The sequence below is a fragment of the Lactuca saligna genome, chromosome 4 (assembly GCF_052625555.1).
Source record: "Lactuca saligna cultivar CGN05327 chromosome 4, ASM5262555v1, whole genome shotgun sequence".
Taxonomy (NCBI): domain Eukaryota; kingdom Viridiplantae; phylum Streptophyta; class Magnoliopsida; order Asterales; family Asteraceae; genus Lactuca; species Lactuca saligna.
Genome location: NC_136420.1, coordinates 11,688,839 through 11,704,651, shown reverse-complemented (window position 1 = coordinate 11,704,651; position 15,813 = coordinate 11,688,839). Strand labels below are relative to the sequence as shown.

General features: G+C 41.2%; 1 pseudogene; it reads left to right on the top strand.

Annotated features, from left to right (window-relative positions):
- Window positions 1–10,681: 10,681 nt before the first annotated feature.
- LOC145044766 (5S ribosomal RNA) lies at window positions 10,682–10,799 on the top strand (annotated as a pseudogene).
- Window positions 10,800–15,813: the final 5,014 nt, after the last annotated feature.

The following is a 15,813-nucleotide window of genomic DNA, read 5'->3' as shown; positions in this document are numbered from 1 at the left end:
ACCTTCGATAGTGTTCAAGCAGGTATGTTTCAATTTTCTCTCAAACTAGTTAGAAGTCCCTAGAAGCATGTTGTTGTATGTTGTCACAAGCCTCTATGATCTTGAGTAAGCCTTAATGATTCGATCAATACCTGTCGTTTCTTCCCAATCAGGCTATTTTCCAACACTCGGTCTAGAGCTACCTTACTCTTCTCATTTGAGACACGAGTTGCTCTGCTTTGTCACACTTCTATAGCAGAAGGTACATTTGGTTTCTTAACCACCTCCTAAAATTCTACATTTACCTTCGATTCCCTAAAGTAACCCTTGATGCTTTCGGTCTTTACCACTAAAGTTTATGGTTACACAACATCTGTGTTTATGATCTTGGATTCGATTACCACGTTCTAAGTGAAACCCAAAATCCAATACCTAAAATGAATTGATGGTGAGTGATATACTCAAGTTGTAACTTGGAAATCTCCTTTTGTTTTTGCGTGATCTTTTATGAAATCGTCTATACCTCAGACATTTCTTCCCAAAGAGGTCCAGTTTTTTTTTTTTTGAGATTTCTGTTTATCCCATGCTTGTCACAAGATAATTCCCACCTACCTGTTCAACAGATCATCTCGGTCTCACAGGTACCTCTGCCAATACTCAGTTTTATGTTGAGACTTGATGTTTGGTTAGAGGACAGCCACCCAACAGCCTATGATCAAAAGATGCCTTTCATTGTTTATTGACAGACAATTGATCGTATTTCTCAGGAAACCACACAAGCACTTCAAGTCTCTATTGGCTTTGAAGGAAGTGATTCTTGCCCGGAATCCTCCGCCTTATGTCTTCTTCATAGACATCTCTCACATCTCAAACACCTTTGATTTATTTCTTTATCTTTCACACTCTTATGCACGAAAATTAATTTTTCCAACATTCTTATTGCTGTTTGGTATGTGATTTTAAGTTTCAGTTGTAACCAAACAAGGGCACAAGGAATTTCAAACGGTCCGAAGATATGATTTGGGCGCGTGAAGTTGATTCGTTTCACACCCACGTGTGCTGACGTTTTCCTGGGATACACCATAACATCCAATTGCGCTTTTTCAGGTGACGTTTTCGTTCCATAATCATCACAATTTTCTCTCTCCAGGGAACGGTATAAATAGGGGTGATCGTGTTCTTTGTCATTTACCAAACACGTATCTTCTCTCTCTGAAAAAGTTTCCACTGTTTATCTTGTTCTTCGATTCAACAATGGCGACTTCTTCTTCTGCGCACGATCAAACTGCAATTTCATCTTTGCTTTCCATCAAGCCTAATCAGAATATGATTATCGAGATGACTCTTTTTCTGGATGATGCGTACATGCTCCATGTGGTGGAATGTCTGAAATATTCTCCATTGCTGTTGGCTCTCACGCGGGTGGAAGCGGTTCCGATGTCCCTGCTTTCTCAAGTTTATACATCAGCGAGTTATGATAAACAAAAAGATCGTATCTACTTCACCATCCATGACAAGAAAACCTCCATCTCCAAAACCAAGTTTTGTTCTCTTTTAGGGCTTGCTGTCGATTCATCCGTCATCTCACCTGATTTTGTCTCGACTGCACAGCTTTTCTCGATGATGTACGAGATGGGTTATACCAATATACTTACGACGATTGCAAAGGTCAAGAAGTCTTGTCTCCCTTCGCAGTGGAATGGCTTACTTACCCTGTTAATCAAGGGTTTAGCGGAACGCTGTGGCGGTTCTGATACCACGAGCAAAGGATTTCTCACCATTCTCTATGGTCTTTACAATGGCATCAACTTAGATTATGGCTCCATAATCTGGTCTCAAATCGTTCAGAGTCTTAACACCACAACCCGGTATTCTGAGATCTCCTGCGGACGTTTCTGGACGCTCATCACGAAGAAAGCCATGGATTCTCTGGAAATCCCCGTGATGAAGGATGCTCTTCTGGCTTCAATAGCTTCTTTCCATACTAAGAAGATTATTGTCTCCGACCTGAGTAAGTTTCGACATTATGGATTAATTCCTGAATCCATGTACAGGTGTGTCACGCCTCATAGCCGGGTCATGGCCGATTACAGCACCAGAACTCCTCTGCCTCCAAGGGTTCTGACTGATGAACAGAAGACTGCCTTGGAAGCCCTAGATCAACCTGCAAACCGTGGCAAGCGGGCTGGTAAAAAGGAAAAAGAAGAGAAGAAGGAAACAGAAACGAAAAAGGAGAGAAAGCCAAGATCCTCTAAGAGAAAACATGGTGCAGAAGAACCCTCTCAATCAAAATCTAAGAAGATTAAGAAGATGGCTAAAAGGGCCAAAGGATCCTCTTCTCCTGGATCTGCTCAAAATGAAACACCAGAAGTAGCCGCTCCTCATGCTTCACCAAAAGAGCCAACTCGTGGTCAGTCTCCTCAAAAACCATCCTCTCCTACAGATACTAATATTCCCTCTCCACCAGTATCTCCCAAAGTCACAAAACTACCCACTCCTCCACCTTCTCCTAAAATTCCTACCCCACCCCCATCACCGAAAAAGAAGGTTTCACTTTCTGTTCCTATCATCATCACTCCCACTACAACAGAACCAACCTCTTTACCCACCTCAACCATTACTCCCTCTGTCCCTATCCCTACATCTTTGATCCCCACTCCAATCATCACCGAATCCGTTACTACCACCCCTTCCCAACCACCAGTAACAGTCAATGTATCTGATACAGGGGCTACTACTTTGGTTGAAACACCTGTAATTCACATACCACCATCACCTTCTCCATCCTCAACCTCTGGTGCTACTTTGGGTGGTGACGATGAAGAGTATGATTCTCTTTATTATAGCCCATACCGAATTCCCACTGATACTGATGCAAATACCCCCATTACCAGTCAGCGGCTTCAAGACATTCATGAAAACTCGATAGTCTGTTGGCTGATAATAAAGCCTATGGGGGTGTGGTGTTGAAAGCCTTTATCGAATCTGCAATCAAGACGTATACTGATGCTCTGGATCGCTCCACTGATGCTATTGACAAGTCAGCCGCTTCGTGCTCCAAAGCCACAAAGGAAGTCTCTGAGGTTGTACACACAACTCAGATTTTTCTCGATTCTCTCAAAGCACATGCTGATGCTAATGCGGCCAAGTATCAAACGTTTGAGGACTCATTTTCGGCTACCCTTCAGGGTGAAACTTCCAAGTTCGAGGCTCTGCGTGCTGATCTCAAAACTGAATCCACCTCTTTTCTTCAATCTTTGGATTCACGTTTTGCTTCTCTAGCAGCATAGAGTACCTTAAAAGAGGATCTCGTAAAGCATCAGGCAACTATTGAACTTCAGAAGATACAACTGGCCCAGGCACAACAAGAAATCTCTTTATTGAAAACTCAGCGGGATGTTATTCAAGGTTGTGCTGGTGATGTCAAGAACATGTTGACTAATGTCCTTGAAACTCATGATCCCTTTCTTACCCTTACCATCCGACAGCATCTCCAGGCCAAACTCCTTCCTGCAATAACTATTCTAAGCGAGATGAAGGGTGTCTCGGAGAAGCCTGTTCTTCCGAGACAAGGGGGAGAGGAGAGTGTAACAAAGACAGACCCGAAGGATAATTTAGCTTCGGGTTCTGGAAAGCAAATACTTGTTGAGAGCGAGTCAGACACCGATGAAACTATTGTTGAAGCTCTTCAACGAAAGAAAAGAGATAAAGAGCTGGATGAAACTCTAAAAATCGCTCAAGAGGCAGAGGCTAAAGAAAGAAGAATTAAGGAGGATGAGGATGCCTTAAAGACTAAGAAGACTCTGTTTCCAGAATGGGACAGAGACACACTCATTAATCAAGCAATTGAGTTTCCCTCCATGTATTGGTTGGAACCGATTGCATCTTTTGAGTGTGAGAATACCAAAGACTCGCAGTTTGACATGCCAATCACACGAAAGGCTTTTACGTTTCATTGCTTCGATGTCACTGTTGATGTCCCTCATCCAAACTTAAAGGTTGACAAAGAATTGATAGATTTTTATTTGAAGTATGGTCAACCATAGTACTTGACATGGAGTGCACAGAAGATTGTAAAGGTCAAGGTACTGAAACTAACACCGGCTGGGAAATTTGTGAACGTTAATTTCAAAGTCAACAGAGGAACGGCCAACACAGAACATTTTATTTCTCTGGCAGATCTTCCCAGTCTGAATCCTCATGATTGGATTCTACTATACAACATTTTTCTCTCAAATCAAAGGGAGTATGAACCGATTCTGAAACATCTCAAAAGAATGTTGGCTTCCTATATCCATGAGCTTACCACTATGGATAAGGAAATAGCAAAGATAATGAACAAGAAACCGACCGTCAAGCCTACTTCCAAGACAGGAGATGTGCACAAAATGAAGTTAGGGCAAATTGACTCTACAAATCTAACGGTCATGTTCACAAAGGGCGATAAGCACAAGTTTCTGTTTGCTTTGGTAGACAAGCATCTGTTTTCAACAGATTGCCTGGAGCATATCATAAACATCGTTCAGGCATCACATTCTAGCCATTATACCGAGGATATTTGAAACGGTGAAGAAACCATCTACTGTTAAAAGGGAATGAAGCCTCTGTGCCAAAGACGCAAAGGGGGAGATTGTTGAAGATTAATGTGTTGCGTCTTGGGCGCTTTTGTTTTACAACCGGTTTGGGCTTGTCAATCCATGTTTATCTAGATTAGCTTCCTTTTTCTTAGATAAACTGTTAGGGTTTTAATATAAATATATGCATGCATGTATGCGTATAGGGTAGAGTTTTTGTCATTCTCGTTGATTACTGTAAACCCTAAATCCTCTACAGTTGATGTTCTTTATCGAGCTCTTCTAAGGATTGTTTATTAATCATTCGACACCTTTTGATCCATTTGCTTGTTCTTATTGTTTATCTGGTTATTTCTCTACCTGTTTCATAGATCTAATCGATCTTCAAGTTTATTTTAAACTTATCACTATCAATCTTGGAGAGTTCAGTAGGCACCAAGTAGGGGAATAGCTTCATCCTCTCGGTGAATGCGGTGGCATACTCATCAACACTTATCTTCCCTTTCTTTAGATTCTGAAACTCATTGTTTAGGTTTATCAGATCTACCTCCGAGCAGTACTGCATTTTCAACTGTTCCAAAAACTCTTCCCACGATATCCTTAAGGCTTCTCCTCGTGGCATCGTATCTGCCAATAGCTTCCACCAGCTCAAGACTCCAGTTTTCAGTTGTCTTACTGTGAAGACAGTCTTCTGTTTCTCGTTACAGCTGCAGCTTTCAAACACCATCTCCATCTCAGAGATCCAATCCATAATCTCAACCGGCTTCGGGCTTCCTGAGAGACTTGGTGGTTTCGCACCCAAGAAATTCTTGTACATTCGCCCATCCTTGTTGTTTCTCCCTTTTGGGCCATCCCTTTGCTCACCTTGAGTCCCTACTTGACTCACTTGGCGGTTGTAGTTCCCTTCCTCGGATTGCTCGGGAACTGGCTCCGTCGGTTCAACATGTATGGTAGGTTCGTCCCTATTCAACATCCGTCTCATTTCTTCCCTTTGTTCAGCTAACATAGCCCGAATCATGGCTTGAACTCCAGCCATGGTGACTGGCTCAGGTGTAACTTCTTCAACAACAGGTATTTGCTGAACCACTAGGGTTGGTTCCTATCTCCATTTGCATTCCTAGCTCCACTATGGGTTCTTGCCATATTGATCTATACACCGAATAAGGTGAATCTAGATCTTAATTTAGGATTGACGTCTTAAATCATCCTTATCACCCCGAAACGTTTATATGCTAGTTCTAATATCGTAGTTAAACGCTTAGAATCCTAAACACATAAGGTTTCCAGATCCGGTCGGCAACAGACCATAGATCCGAACAACTCATATCATGCGCAAAGCATTTAGCACATAAAAGCAATTTAGGCATCATTCCTAAAATAAGCTCTCACACCTCACAATCATCGTTTAGCATTCTAAGTTTAAGTCTAGAAATAAATCCATATTCCTAGTTCGCTTAAACTAATGCTCTGATACCAACTGTAACACCCCCCTCTGGTACGTATCACAATATTGTCCGCTTTGGGCCACTTGGCACGAGGACTTCCTAGGGGGTCACCCATCCCGGTACTACTCCCGCCCGAGCACGCTTAACTGCAAAGTTCTTATGGGATCTGCTGCCCTCACGGCTTTAAAACGCGTTGTGATAGGGAAGGTATCCACACCCCTTATAAGGAAATGTTTTGTTCTCCTTCCAAGCCAATGTGGGATCAGATCTAACCCACTTAATTGTAACGCCCGCAAATCCGGGCTAGTCAAATTAGAGGCAATAGGAGTCGAAAACGACTTTTCGACAAAAGATTATTTAGAATAAATAATCTTAACCAAGTTGTAGTATATGTCACAAGGTTTCTGTACATATAAAGAACGCCGAAATCCGAGTTATAACGAGGAAGTTATGACCCGTTGAAGTTTCGCGACAGAACCGGCACGATACCGGGAAGCGTAAATAGTGAATTTATGATGGAGCGAGATTTAGCCTTAGCAATCTAAACGAAATTCGTAGAATATGTTAAACTAAGAACATCGATAAAAAGAACGCCCAAATCTGACTTCGTATGAAGAAGTTATGATTTTTCGAAGTTTCGGATTAGCAGTGTACAGCCCGAAATTCGAATATTAGATCGAGTGATTTTCAGCCAACACGACCTAAACGAGAATCGAAGATCTTGTTGAGAGTAGTGTAACGAGAAAAAGATGGGCGAAAACGGATGTCGGATGAAGAAGTTATGAGGATTTAACGGACCAATCGTGTCCCGGCCCGTTAATAATATAAAATTTAAAATCGAGCCAAAATTAGCCGACAGAGTCTAAACAAAAGTTGTAGAGTACGTTCCCATCTTCGCGTGGATATAAAGAATGTCGAAAACGGAGGTCGTACGCGAAAGTTATGAATTTTTAAAGTTGGAAAGGGAACTTGCGAAACTGATGCATGAAGTGATGACGTGGCCGAATTCCCAGCCGTCGGATGAAACCGCTTCGGATGATGACACCTGGTGCGAGGGTTACGCCCAGCGTAGCGAAGAGACGCCTAGCGTCTGGAGTACGCCCTGCGTCCGAAGCTGGGTACGCGCAGCGTACTTGATCTGGTCCGGGTCTGAGAATGGGTGCGAGCCAGCTGGTGCAAAGCTGGCATCCTTATCCGAGAGAACGCGCCGCGTAGCCAAGGATTACGCCCAGCGTAGTCCGAGGCTCGCAGGCTATAAAAGGGGGAGAGGGTCTCCGGATTTTTCACTCCATTTCTCATTCTCTCTCTAAAATCTTTCTCTCTCTAGGGTTTTGAACCCTCCCTAAAGTCTAGGTGAACCCCTAGCACCCTAAGGAAGCCCCGAGGCTCCCGGAGTCCCGAGAAAAAGGAGTTTTTCGGTTTCAAAACGCTGCTCCAATTAAGTCCCGGTTTTCGATAAAATTCGCTGTAAGTATGCTACGCTTACGCAATTTTTAATATAGCTTTCAAATAATTATAGGAATGTTATTAGGTCCTTAAAATAATTATTTGGGCTATTATTATGAGTTATATTAAGCGTTATTAACGCTTAATAATAGTCAGACTAATTAATTTGTCGCGGTTATCGTTAGACTAAACCCTAGTGGTACTGGTACTAGGTTTTATCGAAGGAATATCGTTTTGAGAGTATCGAAGCGCTGTCCGAGTGCTGAGTCACCACCTACTCAGGTGAGTGCATAGTCCCTTTCATCTTACACATAGATATGAAGTATTTTATATAAACTACGTGCTATGTGTGCATATTATCTGAATACCTGCTATCTATGCTGGATGAACGTTTTATACATGTTTTAAAGAATTTAAACTGTATACGTATTTTATATATATATATGAATATGTTGGGTATGATATGGGTAGATGAATGATGAGAGATAGAAGATGATGTGAGTATACATTGGCAGCTATAGACTTAGTGCCTATGGGACAAACACCGGTAGCTATGGACTTAGTACCTGTTAAACTTTGGTAGCTATGGATTTAGTACCTGTTGGGAATTGGTAGCTATGGACTTAGTACCTATTAGTTAGATGCTGGTAGCTAAGGATTTAGTACATGTAGAAATTGGTAGCTATGGAACTTAGTACCTGTTGAACATTGGTAGCTATGGACTTAGTACCATTTAGATAAAGACTGGTAGCTATGGATTTAGTACCTGATGAATAGACTATAGCAGCTATGGAATTAGTGCTTTATGAACGAACATTGGCAGCTATGGATTTAGTGTCAGTCCTATAACCCTGGAGGTAAGGGACTTCGGAATAAACGAATGCAGGATAGATGACTCTTAGGTTAAATCCTTAAAGAGTAAAGAAGATAATGGGGATAGGTAATTGGATTGATTGTTTGATTGAACATAGTAATTATATTATTGTGGGTTGAAAACCCTATGTACTCACCAGGTTTCCCAACCTGACCCACTCAGTTTATGTATATCACAGGTGACGAAGTGAAGTGATATTACACTGAGAGATTTAAAAGAGATGTAGATCACTAGTGTAAATCATTGTAAGTTCTGTTTATGCTTATGTTTCGGTATTAACGATGACATCCCAAACATTTTAAAATGAAATAAATACGTTTCTTCGAAAATGTTTTAATAACGTATTTACCATGTTTTCTGGTAACAAATTCTGCAACCTTTTTATAAAATGAAGTACTCTGATTTTTATAAAGCATAAACAAAATCGGTCTTTTCTGGCCGTGATTTTGGGGATGTCACAGTTGGTATCAGAGCCAGGGCACGGGTCGATGTGTTCGATAGGGACGTTGAACCCTATAATGGGGGGTGAAAGTTGGTTAGATCTGATCCCACATTGGCTTGGAAGGAGAACGAAACATTTCCTTATAAGGGGTGTGGATACCTTCCCTATCACAACGCGTTTTAAAGCCGTGTGTAACATTCGGATTTTACCAGGTATCTTGTAAATCTAATTTTGTGTTTTGTGAGAGGGGACTCGGCTAGTTGGAGCTCAGACTCGCCGAGTAGGGGCGCGGGTTTGGGCAATGGAGCGCGCCTGGACTCGGCGAGTCCAGGATATGGACTCGGCGAGTCTGCGCTGGGTAATGAAACCCTAAATCTTCGGGTTTGAGGCCTATTTAAAGGGCCTTATGGCCGTCATTTGTGCTCACCCAACCCTCAGTGAGTGTCCCTAGAGTTCTTGAGCGATTTGTGAAGAGAAGAGAGCCATTCTTGATCTTGTGTGTGTTGTTTAGCAAGAAGAAGAAGACCCTAGGCAAGAGGAAGCAAAGGAGGTTGCTATTTCGTGGGTTTGGAGCTTAGATCATCACTCTAGAGGTATTGTCTCGGACCATTTTCTGTTTAATGAAGCATGATGCAATTTAGGGCTTGTAATGGTCATTTATGGGATGATTTGATGCCCATTGGTTCCCTCTTTAAGTTGAGGCCATGGATCTGGATCCATAGAGGTCCAGAGAGCCTCACTCATCAAGCTTTATGAGTGGCAATAGAGTCTTTGACCTTGTGTTGTAGTATTTGAGTCATAAACACCATATATGGTCATATAGAGGTTGTATGTGCATCAAGATTGTAACTTTACGTGCTAAATGAGCTTGGAGGGACTGGATCTATGGATTAATGAACTGGATCTGACCTTTAGAGCAAGATTGAGTCAGTGCATGGCATGGACTCGCCGAGTCCGAAGAACAGACTCGGCGAGTAGCATGAATGTTGCCCGACCACTCTGTGAGTGGCCTCGCCGAGTTGGGAAAGGTGAACTCAGTGAGTCAAGGGGGAGTCAGAATGGACAGGTGGACCGAGTCAAACCGGACTCGCCGAGTTGTTCTTGAGACTCGGCGAGTTGAGTCGTGGTGGCCCCACAACTCGTGCCAGGTGGAACTCGTCGAGTTGAGGGAAATGCTCGACGTGTCAGGGGAGGGTTCCAGGGAAATTGGTGCATGCGCTCAGACTCGCCGAGTCGCTATCGTGCACTCGCCGAGTCCGGTCAAAGTTGACCGTTGACCGTTGACCATCGTTGACCTAGATTGACTTGTTATAGTGTGGTCAACCCTAGTTGGGAAAGTGTTAATTAGAGGTGTATTGTGCTATAGGGGGACGACAGCTCGACAGGTCGAGTGATTAGCGATTTCAGGTTTACGATTTACCGAGACACGCGAGGTGAGTCTTCTCACTATACTTTACCTTGAGTAGGTAATCAGAGTTATGTGATAGAGTATTTGTATGCTATGTATGTTATATGTTGTACTGCATTACTTCTATGTGATTGATGTTGTGCATGTTTACAGAGTCAGAACCGGAAGGTTCACAGAGTTAGAACCGGAAGGTTCACAGAGTTAGAACCTGAGGGTTCACAGAGTTTGGGTGCACGGACCCACAGAGTTATAGCCTCGAGTGGCTAATATGTGTTATATGTAGTATTTTTGGGGAACTCACTAAGCCTTGTGCTTACAGTGTTGATGTTATTGTTTCAGGTACTAGTGACGACCGCGGGAAGGCGCCGGCTTGATCCGTACACACACACGCATATTCGGAGCTTGATATCATGATCTTGGGATTTTGTATTGTCTTGTTTGGATAATTAAAATGGTTGTTTTATGAATATCAATGGAATTATGTTTTATATAAATTGAAAAATTTGTTTGAAAATTTTCGGTGTTACACCGTGAGGGCAGCAGATCCCATAAGAACTCTGCAGTTAAGCGTGCTCGGGCGGGAGTAGTACCGGGATGGGTGACCCCCTGGGAAGTCCTCGTGCCGAGTGGCCCAAAGCGGACAATATTGTGATACGTGCCAGAGGTGGGTGTTATAGTATCCCTCTTCATAGTTCGAATTGTGAGAAATGGAAAAGGTCTAAACATTTGATACTTATTGTTGTAAGTTCTAAAATTGTTTAGACACACGTGTGAGCTATCTAATGAAAGGTGTATGATTTTGAGAAGCCTAGATAAAGTCTCATCGAATCATATCGTATCAAAAATCTGAACTTTGGTAATGAAAGTCAATAAATATTGATATCAAGAAGTCCATTTGATTTATGGGTACATGTCAAAGCTAGTAGGAGCATAAGTGTTATGCTGATAAGAATGTAATTATTGTGCTAGTGGGAGCACAATATTTAAGTGTTACACTTAAATATTATAGCATGGCCAACCATTTCGTTAGAAGAATCCTTGTTGACGAAGGATCCTCAGTCGATATTGTACTCCTAGACGCACTGAAAAGAATGAATATCCCACAATCAGAAATAGTCAGAAGATCCTCAATCCTCATAGGATTTAGCGGGGAAACAAAACACACAATTAGAGAAATAAAGCTACCAATATACATAGAAGGGGTAAAATCTATACAAAATTTCTATGTTATTGACACCCTGTCTTCTTATAATGTGATACTAGGTAGACCATGGATCCACGAGATGAAAGCGGTTCCATTAACATAACATTAGTGTGGGAAGTTTCCCACTCCTTGGGGGATAGTGAAGATCATGGGAGAACAACAAGAATCAAAAGAATGCTACAAAAACTCTATGAAATCTACAACCAAACCCCAACAAGCGTAGAAATTAAGGCATGGGGCACGACATGTTCTAGAGACAAAGGAACAAGACGTAAAGGAAGTGTCCTTGTGCATTGAGGATCCCGCAACTAAAGTCCTCATAGGATCCTCAATGTCTGTGCAAACCGAGCAGGATTTATTGAATTTCTTAAGAACCAAAAGCAAGACATTCGCATGGAAACACAAAGATATGACATGTATAGACAAGAGTATTCTTACTTATAAAATTAATATTGATCCTTCTTTCATACCAATACACCATAATAGAAGGAATTTTGCACCCGAAAGGAATCAAATCATCCAAAAGGAAGTAGAGAATATCCTCAAAACATGGATGATCAAGGAAGTAAAGTTCCCAAGAAGGCTAGCTAATGTGGTTGTCGTACAAAAGAAAAACAACAAATGAAGGGTGTGTGTATATTACACGGATCTTTACAAGGCTTGTCCTAAGGATCCTTTCCCCTACTACATATTGACTCTATGAAAGATGCGATGGCTGGCCATGATCTCCTGACCTTCATGGATGCTTCACCAAGATTCTAACAAATCCAAATGGAACCATCAGACCAAGAAGAAAATACATTCATAACACCAACAGGTATATATTGTTACACCACAATGCCTTTTGGTCTTAAAAATGCAGGTGTGACATATCAATAATTGGTGAATCGGATGTTCAAAGATAAGTTGCGGGACACCATGGAAGTTTATATTGACGATATGGTAGTGATGTCAATGAAAGCCGAAGATCACCTTAGAGACTTAAAGGAAGCATTTGACATATTGATTCTTGGACGAGTACAATACAAATTTCACTTTAGAATGAAGTCAGGTAAGTTCCTTGGATACATGGTAACCAAGAGAGGGATAGACGCAAGCCCAAAACAAATAAAAGCAATCATGGAACTATGATGCCCATCTTCAGCAAAGGACATCCAAAGGCTAACTGGAAGAGTAGCAACACTCAACAGGTTCATTTCAAGACCCTCAGAAAGGTGCAAGCCCTTTTTACGATATCTTGAAAAAGAACAAGAAATTTGAGTGAAAGGAGGAACACGAGAAAGCCTTCCAGGAAATGAAAAAAATATCTAAGCTCCGCCCCTCAACTAGTAAAACTTATAGACTAAGAACCGCTTATTCTCTAACTCTCGGAATCCTCAAACGCGGTAAGTGTCGTTCTAGTCAAGGATCTTAACGGGGATCAACATCTTATCTACTATGTAAGTAATAGTCTCCTGGATCCTAAAACCAAGTACTCTCACCTCGAAAAAATAATTCTTTGCTTAGTAACTGCTTCTACCAAATCAAGACACTACTTTGAAACACACACTATACATGTAAAAACTTACTATCCTATCAAGAATGTCATGAGAAAACCAGAAATATCAAGAAGGATGGCAAAATGGTCGGTGAAGTTAAGCACATTTGACATCAGATACAAACCAAGATCTATTATAAAATCACAAGAAATAGTAGATTCTGTGGCTTACTTTAGTGATGATCTACAAAATAAAGTAGACATGGAATCCAAGAGGCTCCTAGAAGACAAACACATGGGAAGATGGACGTTGTTCATAGATGGAGCTTCAAATCAGAAAGGAACAGACCTAGGGATCTTACTAAAGTCGTCACAGGGGGACATCATACCACAAGCAGTTAGTTACGAATTCAACACTACCAACAATGAAGCAAAATACAAAGCACTCATCATGGGACTACAATTATCTAAGGATCTTCAAATCAAAGATCTTCATGTATTTGTTGATTCTTTGTTACTAACCAATCACTACAATGGATCTTATGCAGTGAAAGGTGAGAAATAAACATTATACCTAGAGATCCTCCAAAAATTAGCTTCCGGATTTGGAAACATGAGCCTAACCCAAGTTCCTAGAGAGGAAAACACTAAAGCATATGCATTAGCCAGTTTATGATTCTCCTGTAGGATCCCACCAGAGACGAAGATTCTTATAACTCACATAATAACCCCAACCATAGAAACCCTCTCCGGCGAATCAGAATATCCAAAGCATCCGTCAAGCATAGCAACTATTGAATATCCTGACCCTAGGATCCTTCCTCAAAGGGATCTCGACGAACAGAACCCTCAAAGAAGTCCACGATCACGGATCCAACCCATTATGGAGTATCTCCAAAATGGCACAATCCCGACTAGAGAAAAAAGTGAAAGAACATTTAGGACGAGAGTCTCGAGATTCATGTTAATCCAAGGTGAACGTTACAAAAAATCCATGGCAGGACCATACCTAAGATGCTTGGAAGATTCTGAAGATGCAAAAATCTTAAAGGATTTACACGAAAGAGATTGTGGCAATCACACCGGGGGAAAATCCTTATGCTCCAAAATACTAAGAACATGATACTACTGGCCAACCCTTAAGAAAGACTCTTTTCTACGTGCTCAAAAGTGTGATGCTTGCCAAATACACAACAACATCCTACATCAATCGATAGAACCTCTACACCCAATTATCTCCCCATGGCCATTATGGAATGGGGGATGGATATTATAGGAAAATTGCTAGTAGCCCCAGGAGGAAAAGTCTTCATCTTGGTGATAACTAATTACTTCTCCAAATGGATCGAAGTTGAAGCTTTGGTCCATGTAAGAGTCAAAGAGGTAGTATCATTTATTAAAATAGTAATGTCCACTCTTGTTTATCCGCAAGACAATGGTCAAGCGGAGTCCAGCTACAAAATCATAGTTAACAATTTGAAGAAAAGGCTGGACAAAAAGAAGGGAAGATGAGAAGAAAAACTTCCTTTGATTTGTGGGCAGATAGAACCACTTCCAAAGTGACCACAAGTCAGATCCCTTATTCCTTGGTGTTTGAGACAGAAGCAGTAATCCCTACTAAAGTAGTGAACCCGACGCCAAGATACTTGCTGCAAGACAAAGAGAGAAATGACATGATCCTAGCACAGGATCTTGACATTATTGACGGGCTTAAGGATCTCGCAAAAATACGCATTGTTGCTCATCAGTAAAGAATCACCAAGGCTTACAATAGGAATACAAGGGTCAGAAGGTTTCAAATAGGAGACTTGGTATTAAGGAAAACATTCCAAAACAGCAAGGATCCTAATGCGGGAAAATTGGCTCCCAAATGGGAAGGACCATATCTTAATACCTAACATTTACTATGCAGAACAATATATAGTTAAGGATCCTCAAAAGTGAAGATCCTGAAACATCGGGATCCTCACATTCGAAGATCCGGAAACATCAGGATCCTCACAATCGAAGATCCTGGAACGTCTATATCCTCAAGTTTGAACACCCTGAAGTACAAGGATCTTGACACATAAAGATCCCAATACTTGGTTAACTCCATTATATTTAACAATATAATCCCTAAACTATCATGTTCACAAGATAGAGACTGATCATCTCTCCCACACTTAAGGGTAGTTAATCCCCTCTAAGGTTAAAGAGATAATTACCTCTTTCACACGAAATAAGGTTTATACACCTCGCTTGGATGTGTGATACCTAACTGTGGGATACGGGTAAAGGGATCATTTCACGATTCAGTGGCTTGGCAACCCTCTTATCTTTAAACACAAGTTGAGATCCTTAAATTTATAATATTTTCATGTTAACCAACAATTGGGATCCTACCCTAGTGGTCACTCCAGGAATACAACATTTTCATGCTATCAGGATTTTACCCTAGTGACTACTTAAAGTTTATAACATTCTCATGTCATCAATGATTAGGATTTTTCCCGATAAATTACATAAGGTCTATAACATTTTCAAACTTTGGAAATACCCCCCCCCCCCAGAGAACACGGTCAAATTGTAACATTTTCATGATTACCTACCCAATGAATTATATCTTAAGTATGGATGCTCCCCAGATAACATTGATGTGATATCTATTTTGTCTAAGTATACAAGATTATCCTAAGGAAAAATTTCCCTTACAAGATCCAAGATCTTTATTTTATAGGATCTCTGATGGTATGGATCCTCGCCCTTAAGGACACTCATCGACCTTCATTGGTAAGGAACCTTATTCCTAACATCGGATCAAAGTTCTCTCTTAAGTTGGAATTTATCCTCAGTAAATTCTAAAATTCAAAGACTCGGGAAGCTTAAAGAGAAACTCGAAGACAATCGGCCATACAGGAAAACCATAAGAGAGATGTAAAAGGAAGATTCTACCATATCATCCAAAATAAAAAAGAGTTGCAT